The sequence below is a fragment of the Wolffia australiana genome, chromosome 13, assembly GCF_029677425.1.
Source record: "Wolffia australiana isolate 7733 chromosome 13, ASM2967742v1".
NCBI lineage: Eukaryota > Viridiplantae > Streptophyta > Magnoliopsida > Alismatales > Araceae > Wolffia > Wolffia australiana.
In genome coordinates, this window is record NC_135847.1 from 13,848,595 (window position 1) to 13,862,683 (window position 14,089).

A 14,089-nucleotide genomic window follows, 5' to 3' on the forward strand; every position below is an offset into this window, starting at 1 on the left:
TTAAAGATAAATAAGATAACGGCTAGGATTTAATATAGATAGGATTAGAGATGAAATACTTAGACGGCTAGGATCACATCTTAGGCTATCCATTGTAATCTGTTATAACAGCTAGGATTAAATCAAGGATATTTTCTTTTTCTATTATATTACATACACTATAAATATGAACAAACATCTATGATGATTACTGGATAACAGCAATCAACTACCAAAGTCTTCCAACGTGTCACTATCCTCTCTGTCTCTCCCGCTCTCTCTTTCTCTTTATCTCTCTCTCTTTCTCTCTCTATCTCTTTCTCTCTCTATCTCTATCTCTCTCTTTCTCTTTCTCTTTCTCTTTCTCTCTCTGTCTCTGTGTCTCTCTCTTTCTCTCTCTCTCTCTGTTTCTGTCTCTCTCTTTCTCTCTTTGTCTCTGTCTCTCTTTCTCTTTCTCTCTCTGTTCCTCTCTTTCTCCCTCTTTCTCTTTCTCTTTCTGTCTTTTTCTCTCTCTTTCTGTCTCTTTCTCTATATTTCTATATCTTTCTCTCTCTTCCTCTCTTTATCTTTCTCGTTCTATCTCTGTCTTTCTCTTTCTCTCTTCTCCTTCCTGCCTCTCTCCTTCTCCCTGCCTCTTCTAGAATTCTTACATCTTTCTCTCTCGACCCCCGCTCCTACTTTCCTTTTGTAAAGATTCATGGAGAGGAACGAGAATCAAGAAGGAGATAGAAGAGAAGGAGAGGAAGAAGAAAGAAGATTATAGACGCCAAGATTAGTGATTAGAGAATCTTTGTATTTCCTCCAAACATTATTGTTGACATTGGTTGGTAATTTATAGCATCGTATAGTAGAATAATTATAGAAACTTACCATTTTCAACATGAACTGGAGGACAGATGACATTTCGTCATCCATCCTTATAAATCTTGTCATCCGTCATCGTCCGTAGCGACGAACGGATGACTGAACAGTCGGATTTCCGTTATTCATCATTAGTCATCTGTCATCTGTGACGAACGACTGATGACAAAAATGACGGACGAAATGATAGTAGTGACAGATGACTTTTAACGATGAAGAATTTTTCAATGTATTTTTAGAAAACTTAAAAATGTGTCTAAACTTTTACCGATTCAAATGTGCATTTAAATAAATATCCATACTTGCCTTTATAATCTTATAGCGATATAATGTATCAATTTGTTATGTCGATTTTGTATGTCCACATTATATGTATTTTATTGAGGGGCTATCCACATGAGGGTAAACACATTTGTTACATGGGGGTTAAACACCTTTTTCATTTCAAACCATTACTCATATTTTTCTCAACAACAATAGAGATTACATGGCAGTGGTTGTTAAATTGGGTAAATACATTCATTACATGTTGCTTAAACACCCTTTTCAGTTCAAATCCTTAATTATTATTTTTTTCCAAAATGATGGATATTACATTGAACCCTTGCATCTGTCACTATTTTTTACACAGGTAAGTGATTTTACCCGTTCCTTCATGCAAGAATTCCACGTGCTGAAAGCACCTCCTTGAAAAGAGTTTATTATCATGCATGAATATATCGACAAACTGAAGTGACATATATGAAACTCAAATGCTACTTCAGTTGCTTTGTTTAAAAATTTTGAAACAGTTGTACAAATTACAAATGGCTGTTAGTTTAGGTGGCCAAGGAAAAACCTAAGAGGGGGTGAATTAGGTTCTCTATTTATATTTTATTTTTGTTTTAATTAGCCTAGAATTTTCTACTTAATAAATGAGGAAGAGGAAATGGAAGACACAGTTATTTTTTTTAGACAGCTTAGGCTAATTCCTAATGCTTTTGGGGGGTATCCATCCCGAGGTGATGATTTTCCCTAACCAAGTTTTTGTGAATGCCCCCCAAGAAAATCACTTGGAAATAAGGCTGAACAAGGATACCAAGAAAAAGAAAAAGCCGATGAAGCTTTGTCGTCCTCAACCCTCAAAGGCTTCCACGGAATGACGCTGCTTAATCTACTTCAACTTAGCCAAAGCCTTGACCTGAGTGATCACAAAGATCTAGCAATAACGGTATATTTATGAATAATGTATTCTCCTCAACAACACTTAGTATTGATGGCTACTCAAAATCGTATTCAATACAATGATCAATTTTATGCATTTCAACAAGAAAACTTTCATGTCAATATTATATTGAATTAAATATTCATAAATCTAAATATGACTTCCCTTCAATAATACCTCCTTGTTTGTGGTCGTTCTTTCTTCAATCTTTTTCTCCTCCACGTTTTTCTTTTGATAAAATTCTTGATTCGCGTTTGACCTTTGATGCTTAAAATTCCAACATCTTTTTCAATCCTTCACCAAATACAATGATTCTACCTGGAACGGTTTGTAACACAATTTCACACAAATATTTTTCCCACAAAGTATTAAAAAACAAATCAGAGAAATCTCCAAAGATAAACGTCCTTTGTTCACTGCTCGATTCCTCCGTGTTCAACTTCAAACCCCTGTAACTCTTTCCAAACTCAACTAAATGATGCAATTCAATTTTTTTTGGTTTTGTATGGATGTTAGGAACAATTCATATGTTAAACAAAAGCTCAAAATCAGTATAAAAAATATGCTAAAAATTATCAACTTATCACAGGGTCGAGGATGTGCAAAGTTCGGATCCCAGCCTTCTTTTCTTTGAATCTTGAGAAACCCTAAACCAAAAAACCACGCTTCCAAGTTCTATGGACTTGGATTGATGTTAGCAACAAATGATCTCTTAAAAGAATGCTAAAAAACTACTTGAAAATTCCTCCAAGACTTGAGAGATCTCTCTTGCTTTTGGACTGTGATTTTCAAAGGGAAAGGAGAAGGGGATTTCAAATTAGGGCTCAAAACTGCATATATGGACTTGGAAATCCAAAAGGGGCATAAAAGTAATCTTCCAAAAGTCCAACAGTCATATTCATTGATTATGATTAAGAAATATAAAATAATAATCATTTTAATTTCAATTTTTTTATATTTACAATTTTGCCATCAATTCAAAATACCTTTCAAGAGTTAAGAGCAAAAATTAGCCGTTATACCAAGGACTTGAGATTTAAAATAATATTAAACTTTTAGATATGTTTAACACAAAATTTAAATAAAGATATCACCATTGGATAATAGTATCTTGATGTAATTAATTTTCATTAAATAATCAATAAATTCAGCTTTAAATATTCAAAGGTAGTAATTAAAATTTTGAACAAATTAGTCAACAAATCAAATGAAGATTAATTCACACAAAAATCTTAACAGAGGTAATGACTATGTTTATCATCATTTCCTAAAATTACAAGTCCTAAATACATAGTTTAACTTGTTCAGTGTACGGCCAAACTAAGTAACCGTTTAATATATCTAAGGCTCTTATTTTATCTTCTCATACAATCAGTCAACTACTTGACTGAGGGCCTATTGTGCTTTGATCACAACCCATATTGCGACATGCATCACTTTGAACATTCATCAAAACACACATCAAAGCGTTGTGTTAAAAATACCCTTAAAACATAATCTTCAATTGGCTATACTTCTTGTTTATCAGAAAGTATAATGTTTAAATTAAACTAAAAGTAATTGAATATAAAAATAAAAGTTAAAAATCTAAAATTCAAGTAAAAATATAAGAGTAAGAACAAAACATAGTATACATAAAACAGCCATACGAAGCGTACTTGCGAAGAAATGAAAGCAATTATGTGAATATGATTCGGATGTTTAAAATTAGGTCTTAAGAGAAATGAGAAACCCCAAAGAACTAGTCGAATATCATCATAGTTTTATTATTATTTTGTGTTATCCATTTAAAAAAACAATCACACCATAGTAAAAACTAATGTGCTCTTAAAAAATAAGAAGAAGATGTCACATTCAAAGATATCACACATAAAATGAAGGGTAATCTTCATAAGTATTTATAGTACATAGACAGCCTTTTGTCATGAACAGACCACCACAAGTACATCTCCCAAAATACGCCAATAAAATTCTACTTCCCTAGAAGGAAAAATCTAATGGCCCCACGAATGAGTCACACACTGGTGATGATGTACATCTTACGTCATTATCATCATCAGCCTTCAATATCATCACCTTCATCATCGTCATTATCTACACCATTAAGAAAATTTTATAGTTAAAGAGCAGGGAATAAAAATGGATTTAATTTATATTGTGGATGAATTAGCAGGTCGCCAATCAGCTCTAGAGTTGATGAGCAAGATGTTGTATGCGAGCTCAAAGGGCAGGTTGAAGAGAATGCGGGGGGGCATCCAACATCAACAATTAGAAAGATAAGAGCTAAGAGGACATACAGTTTAAGAGAAGAGATATTTAAGTCATCCATATGGGTGCAGGAGCTAGAAAGGAAACTAGGAAAAAAAACGAACAATCCATGAGAGTGATAAGCTTGGTGGGGTGGAGGGGGGGAGGGGAGAAACGGCCGAGAGGAGTGAAGAGAGCATTTTAAAGTAAACTTAGTTTGGCATATTGGTGGGGGTTGTTTGCGAAGAGTGAAATTGTAACAGAGAGCAATTGAGAGATAGAGAGGTAGAGGGGGAATCATGTTCAAACCGTATCAAAGTGAAATGTCCGTAGAGCAAAACTTATATAACTTCTCCAAGATGGCCGAAACTCAGGTCTCGCTCGTTGAAGGATGCTGCAGTAACAGTCGTAAGTAGCGTTACATTTAAAATAAAATTTTGACAATTAATTAAAGAACTAATCACCTCGCCCGTGTTTTCAGATGGAGAAACGTCACTGACATCGTCGGATTGGGTTGTCGGGTGCATCCAATAGTGTAATGCACACAGCAGCTCAATGCTCTCGACGACTAGGCTTGTTCGTTGGGGTGTGACAACCTGACCGGCCACTGGAAAGAGTCGCTATGATGGTATACTTGTCACTGGCACAGAGAGGTACTACATGGCTAACTTTACAAGATGTTGATAAGCGCGCGCCCTGGTGACCATCCACCATTTAAAGGGCTCGCTGAGGTAGGCATCCAACTCATGCTCGGGTCTTACTTTTGGCTTGAATTTAATGGTAGATTTAGCCTCTTTCATCTTCTTCACAATTGTAGGAGTAAGCTGATGACCACCTCCAGCCTCGTGCACATCAATTTGATCGGGGTGTTCATCAGTACTTAGTTAAGTATGGAGACAAGATCGCAGGTGTGCAATGGAGTCTTCAAGGGTTCAAGGATCGATGAGAGCCATTTTTGTTGATGGGTCAAGAAGCGTTGCTGCTGCGATGCATTCATTACGGCGTATGATACTCTCGTATTTGTCAAACTTAAACTTCATGGCCACAAATGCATACCGTATGGATTCCCTTTGTAAGCTTGGTAACATGTCCATCACGGGAAAAATACCATCCTTGTCAAATCGGTCCATGACATATTTGAGGTGGTTCGATGCAGTCTTGATCACGACAAGCACCATCGTAGTGACAACCTTGGAACTACTCATGAAGTTTGTTACTTCGAGAAAGACATCTAAGATGTTGCAAAAAATCTTCAGACATCAGCTACTCGTCTAGCTCTAAGTTATGATTCTTCGTGCTCGTCGAAATGAGCACACGCGCCATGTGACCAAGAATATCTTGCTTTTCTATGGCACCTCACAGCAAAGTGTATGTCGAATTCCACCTTGTCAGGCAGTCCAGCAGCATCTTATTATCGTTGGCATTGTGAAATTCTTGCATATCTTCTTGTAGTCTGCCCTCCTTTAGGAGGAGCGAGAAATAGCCTTCACTAGTTCATGAACTCGGGCCACTGCCTCCCCTAGGGAGGTCCAGGTGCATCCATATGGAGTGTTGATGGGATCTCTCACTTCATCAAACACAGACATCTCTGTTTCGTTGGGTGTTGCATAGAGGCTTTTTAAACCCGCCTCATGATCAGGTTCAAGACGGGGGTCACACATGGCACATGTCGATCACTACTGAAATCTTGATTTGTAGCACGTAAGCTTATCGCCAGAAAGTGCATCATAGTCGTGTTGTTCACAGCGTTGTCGGTGGTGACAGTAGAGACTTGCATGTTATTCAACATTGAGATACATATGCTAAAATAATTATCAGTAATACCAAGTTGCTATTGGAATGTTTATCACACCTTCAATTGAAGGTTGAAATCTTCTACAACCTCAGCGTCGAGTCCGCTCATCATCCCCCCATCGTGCTTATTTTTTATATGTCGTAGGCCAAGCACCTCCTCTTAAAGCTTCCATTCTGCATCAACCCAATGGGATGGTTACTCCTAACATCGAATAGCCATTTGAAGTAGTCCAGGTGTCTACCGTGAGGGCCACATGGTGGATGTCATTAAACCTATTCGCTATGGCTGCTTCTAGTTGGGTGTACACTGTCCTACCAGTCTCCTTAATAGCTCATCATCCATACATCTTTATGTTGGACTGTGCTCTAAATCTCCATGCCTGTTGGAATTTCTCGGTATCGGCAAAGGACCAAGGAAATACACTATGGGTAATAAGCCGTAGAATTTCTTGCCTCTGCACCTTTGGAGTGACCTCGGTGAAGTACTGCTTTGTCGATGATAAATTGGAAAACACTTCTGCAACAGAATGTTGCAATGTAGGTATACCTTTCAGTTCATCGCGTACCTTTCGATGAACCGTTAGCAAATGTCGCCAAAAAACATTTGTGCTCCCATCTTTAGGCCATTGTAAATAGTGTTTAGCTGCAAGGTTGATAGCACGACACAGTTTGCGTATGTACTTAGAGTCCATCTACTGTCGTGAAGTACTTGAATATTTTTGCTCTCAGTGGCTTCCATGAATTTTTACTCTAACCCTAACTGTCGTTCCTAACCTCCCTCTACCCCACCACCGTCACAACATCATCGGTCTGTGGTGGCACATTGTCTGCACTAGACTCCTTATTACGCTAAAATTACTCAGGATATACTTTCTCTTGGAAAAATGTCCAAATTTCTCTGAAAAATAACAAAAACTCCTGTTGTGTATTTAAAATGACAAACAGATTTGTAAATTTATAGAACAGGTAAACACTCTGTTGTGTATTTAAAATGACAAACAGATTTGTTAACTGGTAGGACAGATAAAAATACTCTGCTGTATATTTAAAATGACAAACAGATTAATAATTTGATTGGCCAGAAAAAATATTTTCTGTGTATTTGAAATGAAATACACATTGTTAAGTTGATAGGACAGATAAACACCTTGCTGTGTATTTAAAATGACAAACAGATTTCTAAATTGATCGACCAGATAAAACACCATGCTGTGTATTTAAAATGACAAACAGATTTCTAAATTGATCAACAAGATAAAATATTTTATGTGTGTTTAAAATGACAAATACATTGTTAAATTGATAGGGTGGATAAACGCCCTGTTATGTATTTAAAATGACAAACATATTAATAATTTGATCGACCAGATAAATTATTTACCGTATATTTAAAATGAGAAACAGATAGCTAAATCGGTAGAACAGATTATATTTCGATGTGTATTCAAAATGTCAAACAGAGCTGTATTTTACCGAGTGTTGACTGTATTTATTTATTAATATTTTAAATTTATTTATGGAAAAGACAACGAATGAAAAAACAACAGAGAGTGAAAATAAATAAAAGCTATTAAATCCAATAGGATAATTCCTTTTATATAATCCATGTTGAAGCTCAGGAAATAAAAGAGAATGGGTGCTAAGAGGGAAAATATCCTTTGTCTTCAACCTTCAGTTTGGTTTCCAAGGGTGTTTTATTCCCTATTAACAGGGATGAGGGCCTAGATGGCCTGAACTGATAAAAGAGAAATCATAGTCTGTCTTGTTCCTTTCACAGGATTGGTTGTATGCTAGGGCAATATATGCACCATTTGTGCTTAAGAATTTGAGTCAACGCACAACATGAATGAAAAAAATCAGTCATAATGTTCCTGTTCATCAAGAAAATTCATCCATATCGGGTTAATAAAATTCTACTTAAATAAATCTAACTTCTCCCCTCAATGTTAATTAATGAGAATTAACTTTGGAATAATGGGGAGAGAGGAAGCACAGTTGGATGCTTTCCGGAATGATCAACAGTCGCCCTAAAATCATATGGTCCCCAGCATGCATACAAACTAAAATAATGTCCAATCTTGGTTTCATCGGAGATGATTCGACAAACAGTAGTGCAAAATCGTATTGAACCCTCCAGTGAAATTATGATGGGACTCTCACTAGATTGAAAGCCTTGTTTCTCTCACTACAAAAGGGAAAACCAAGGACTATCTCCAACCATTATTTGGCCGAAGAATTATCTAAATTGTCCTCCAGGGCGCCAATCTCACACTATAAATGAAGATGACCCTTTTATGGGAAACTTAAATTAAGCTTTTCATTCCAATCTCTGTCAATCTTGAATGTCTTCCTGAGAGAAGGGAGAGGGGGGGGGGTGTCGTCAAGGATGTCCATTCCGTCACCAGGACGTCCGTTCCGTTCCGTTTACTTCAATGGACAATTGACAGAATGGATGAATGAGGAACTCCTGAAAATAATGAAATTTTTTCGTCCTCCAGCTCTGTTTTCAACCATATCCATTATAATTGTTATAACGGATATATGTGAAACGGTCCTAGTTGTTAGTCCTCCCGTTAGAACTAGTTATAAAGGACATATTTATTTGAATCCAGGCCGTTGATGTGTTTCCTATCTTTTATCTTATCTATATTTGAACCTATATTTAACCCTGACCGTTAAATCTTACTAGCTAATCTTGTTAAGTCCCTATCGATCTGGCTGCTGACCGGACCATCCACGTGGCGAGTTGGCTGACTCATTAGAGGAGTTTGCTGACTCCTCAACACCTTTCTCTATCTGCATGATTATTTGTTTCTCACTCTAGAATCTAGATACATTGAAAAGCTGTTTCCTATGTACAGGAGAATCACGTCAATCCATGTAGACGGTGAAGACATCATCGAACATGATCATGCAGAGGGAGAATAATAGACTGACATCGATCAGGTCACCGCCCAGTGAAACTTCTCCCCGCCCCCTTGCATTGACTCCGCCGCCGTCGGAAAAGACGAGTGCGGCGGTGACGGTAAGCAGCTCCAGTCGGACTGGCGGAAGCTTCTCACAGGGCGAGACCGGAGTTTGCCCAGACGGCGATTGGCTTCTCCGGTTTTCCTGTCCGTAGTTAAAGGGAGATAGTGAGAGAAAGGCAAACTTCATGACGTCAACATTGGAGAGAAATGGGAAGATAGAGAGGGAAAATAGAGCGGGTGAGAAGGACGACCCCCTCTTCGTGCCCATCGATAGAAAAGTCCAAGAAGAGCGACGGATAAGAAGAGAGAGGGAGAAAGAAGGGAGTGATACGTAGAGAGAAGAGAGAGAGAGAGAATGAGAAAGAGAGAAGGGAGAGAGGGAGGGAGGAAGAAAGGAGGAAGCGAGAGATAAAGAGAGAGAAGGGAGAGAGATGAGAAAGAGAGAAGGGAGGGAGAGAGGGAGGGAGAAAGGAGGAAGCGAGAGATAAAGAGAGAAAGGGAGAGAGATGAGAAAGAGAGAAGGGAGAGAGAGGGAGGGAGAAAGGAGGAAGCGAGAGATAAAGAGAGAAAGGGAGAGAGATGAGAAAGAGAGAAGGGAGAGAGAGGGAGGGAGAAAGGAGGAAGCGGGAGATAAAGAGAGAGAAGGGAGAGAGAGAGGGAGGGAGAAAGGAGGAAGCGAGAGATAAAGAGAGAGAAGGGAGAGAGAAAGAGGGGAGAAATACAGCAATGAAAGACAAAGAGAGAGAGAAAGAGAATGAGAGCGACGGGAGAGATAGAGGGGGAGAGAAAGAACGAGAGACAAAGCGAGAGAGAGAGAGGGAGAAATAAAAGGAGAGACAAGGGTGAGAGAGAGGGGGGAGAATGAAGGAAACGAGAGGTAAAGAGAGAGAAGGGTGAGAGAGAGGGGGGAGAATGAAGGAAACGAGAGGTAAAGAGAGAGAGGGGGGGAAAGAAGGAAACGAGAGATAAAGGTGAGAGAGAGAGAGAGAGAGAGAAATAGAAAGAGAGGAGAGGAGAAAGAAGGAAACGATCGACAAAGAGGGAGAATGGAGAGAGAGAGAGAGAGAGAGAGACGTCTCTCCAAACCCCAAACATAAAATCGGCCTAGATAAATGCAAAAAGATAGGCCCAAGAGAGGGTGGGATCCCCAGATAACGGAGATGAGACTGACACGTATCAAGAACAAAAGAGAGTGAGCTAAAGAAGATGAAAAGACACGTTCATAGATCATAGTAAAGGGCTTTATAAGAGAAGATGAAAAGACATAATCCTGTTCATTATGGAACATACCGATCAATTGAAAATATAAAACGAGACACGAAGAAGAATGTCCAGAGCGATAGGCATGGTTAAAAGGATAGTAGTATCGAGATCGAGATCGAGAGAGAGAGAGAGAGTCTGTGTATTCTTCTTTCTCCCGGGGGCGGATTAGGTTGATAATGTGCAATTATGTACATAAATATGTCTAATTGTAGATTGTTAAGAAATTAACTAAAAACTGGGGGATGAGGTTCCATCCAATAAAGAGAGAGAGAAGACAGAGAAGTGGGTAGAATTAGTCTTCTTGTCAGGGGGTTTTGTGGGTTTCATTAGATGAAGAGAGAGACAAGAGAGAGAGAGAGATCAGAGAGACGATAGAGAGAAATAGAGAGAGAGGAGAGCAGTAAGAGACTTCTTACCGGGTTCCATCCCTTGAAGGGAAAAAGGGTGTAAGAGTCTTCTTCTTACTGGGAGGATGTGGGCTCCATCAGATAAAGACAGAGGTTACATATAATTTCTTCACAAGTCTTGATCTAGATGTCACTCATATCCTTCACTCTTGGAACGAAAGAACATACTTAAACATGATTTGGAATGAAAAAAACACTTCTATAATCATAGTTAGGACCCAAATCCATGGGTGCCTTTTTACAAGGACGGAGGGGAGTGTATTTATATATCCAAGATGGCGGATGGGTAGAGGAGGTAAAGATGTAACTAGTATAAAAATTTCAGCATGAATTCCTCGAGATTGTTAGATGTCTTTATTTCAAATTGGTGCAATTTAAACCATCCGATTTTCTCTCTCATCCCATTTTCTCTTTCCATAATCCAAGCAGGGGATTGCCATTATGGCCTGAAATTTTAGGAATACCATTAAAAGCTTAAACTCCGATTGGTATATTAAAATCAATCCATTTTTATATTTTATGCCTTATAAAAATATTTTCTTTATGCATATAATGTTAAAAAATCTATAAAGATACAATAAAATAGGAGAATCAAATTTTCAGTCTAAAAATATAAAACCAGTTGAACAATAAGTACATGCTTTTTAATTAAAAATATTTTATTTATGAAATTAAGGTTATCAAGTTCTATTAAAATACCATAAAATCGAGGAATATGAACTTCCTTCTACAGATGCAATTAAAGATTTAAAACCTGAATAAAAAAGTAACATAAAATACAAGACAATAAACTCATGAAGCTACAATTAAAGTTAGAATGACATTTGTGATTATCAAGGATCAAGCTTACGAAGAGGCCATGGAAGATGACGATATCTGCATAATAAAAGATGGGAAGAAGGGATATTCAGTGTTATTTTTGTAATAAGTATGGTCATGGTGAACGAGTGTGAACTGTGAAATTTCCAGGCTTCAAAGTCCCTAGACTAAAGATCAAAACGGAAAATTGGGACTCTAAAAAGACCATATAAAACTTTTGATGACCGATATAAAGGAATAGTCCCTTACGTTTTATGTTTTTTTATGAGCTCACAGAAATGCTTATAAAACTTATGTAAGGACATTTGCATTTTGAATTAACAATGGAAAGATCTGATACATACCAGTAGAAGTTGAGAATAGGGCCTTGGATGAAAGTGAAAAACTAAATTATATCTAAAATAACCAAGAAGAAATCAAATCCTAAATCACAAGTAGTTAGGAGAGCACAGAAAAAACTATATGAGAAAAAAATTATAAAGTTAAAATAAAGGAAGTCCATATCTGATTCATTTGTTGGGAAAATTGTTGCCATCCCAAAAATTGTCTTTTTATACACCTTTATTCTTTGTATGGAAGCTCAAATTTATATGGACTGACCCATTGTGGAATTTTTTCTAATGATGGAATGATACGAACAAGGGACGATAAGTATATCAGATATATCATGTCAATAGTCATAGTTTGAGGGCCTACTTAAAACATTAATAAAAACCTCCCTTGTTACTTCCATTCCTTATAGGACTTACAAGTACATCCAAAAAGAAGTTAAGGTCTAGAATCGAATTGTAGAAATATGCGAATGCTTTGATATGAGTCTGGAACAACTATAATGACTAAATGGAATTTTTATTGACCTGCGAATGACAAGGAAATCTAATGGAAAGAGAAAAAAATAATTACATCAAAACTTTTAAACATTATTATATTCAAATGAAGTGAAGATGGGTGAATTGAGCACATCTACCTATTAACATAAATTTGGCGTGCCTGTTCACCATATTTAGCATCCTTTACTACATTAAATTCATAAAATTATTGTTATATTATAATTTTATTAATAATTACTTATGTCATTCAATTATGACATTCACTTGTTTATACCTATATCATTTTGATAAATTCTATTCAATAATATGCCTAAAATGTTTGAGTAATAATTCCCAATTTGATATCGGTATTTATAACTTTTTTATGATTTTATGATAAAATAATTAAAGGGGAAAATAATAAAAGCTGCAGAAATCGTGGATTATCCTCCCATCTAACTCCATTGCCTACAAATTCAGTGTAACTATTTTGGGTAGGTCCAAGATCATTATCAAGAAATCACCTCTTCTTGTCCAAATGCCAGCCCATCAAAGTCTGACGCTCCTTGATTGTTAATGCATTGCGACCCAGTTATACTTATATGGCTTCCCTCATAGTCTTTATGGATTGGTGTATTTTTTTTTGAAAATTTATGATGGTGTGGCCATGATATTTTGGTTGAGTTTTTAGGATTGCCACTTCAGCTGGAATACGTCAGAATTCAGGCCACCTGAACAAGACTTATCCACAAGGCGCCTTGAGAAAGACATTTCAGATAGTATCGAATCTCCTTCCCACTCTGTCTCTCTAAAGATAACTTCAATCACATCTATCATTAATTGACATACAAGACTTGAGAATTTCAGGAATTTTGGCAACTAGTGGCTCTGAATGAATGAGAAACTTTGTATCTCACATACTGTTCAGATTCTATAGGAAACTACTTCAATGGCACTTTCACCATGATATTTGGCATCCACATCTTCCACGAAAGAGTATACACTCAAACCTAACATTGACTTCCCCCCTGCCCAAAATTACTTAAGTATATTAAGCCTAGATCAATGGCAAGACAACTGGAATCTGATAACAACGAAGGGTCAAAAAAGATATCAAGCAAAACATCCGAGGGATTTGATAAGCTTTGCTGGGTCATGCCACAAACTGAAAAATATGATATAATTCGAGGCACTAATGCTCGAGTTTGCAACAAAGAAAACCCAGAAAGGTCATCAAGTTAAATCAATCAAGAAGTTCCAAAGCGAGAGAGTTCTACCCGGACGAATCCACATCCAAATAAAGTAACCCTAAGCCGAGTACAGTTTATTTAATCTAAATCACAGATTGAAGATCGCAACTTGAAGTTTCTGAACTATATCTCTTTCACTAGTATTCATAGCAATAAAACAAGAATCTAATAACAAGGATGGGCGACAGAAGATATGAAAGCCTGGAACAATCAGGGAGTTTCCTAGACAGAGGGTCGTATCCAGATAAATCAAAGTCGAAATCGACTATCATTATCCAACACAGTAAAACAATACGGAAGATTAACTATCATTCATCCATCTTAATGAAGAACTTAAGTACGAAGCAGACTCCAGAGCTTTTATAACTGAACTGGATGGAGTGAACTAAAGGAAAGATCAGGCATTTAAATTATGGATCAAACATAAAGAAGGTTAATCTTCAGGATCTAAAGCTAAAAAAGAATAGAACATCTGAAAAAAAATCAT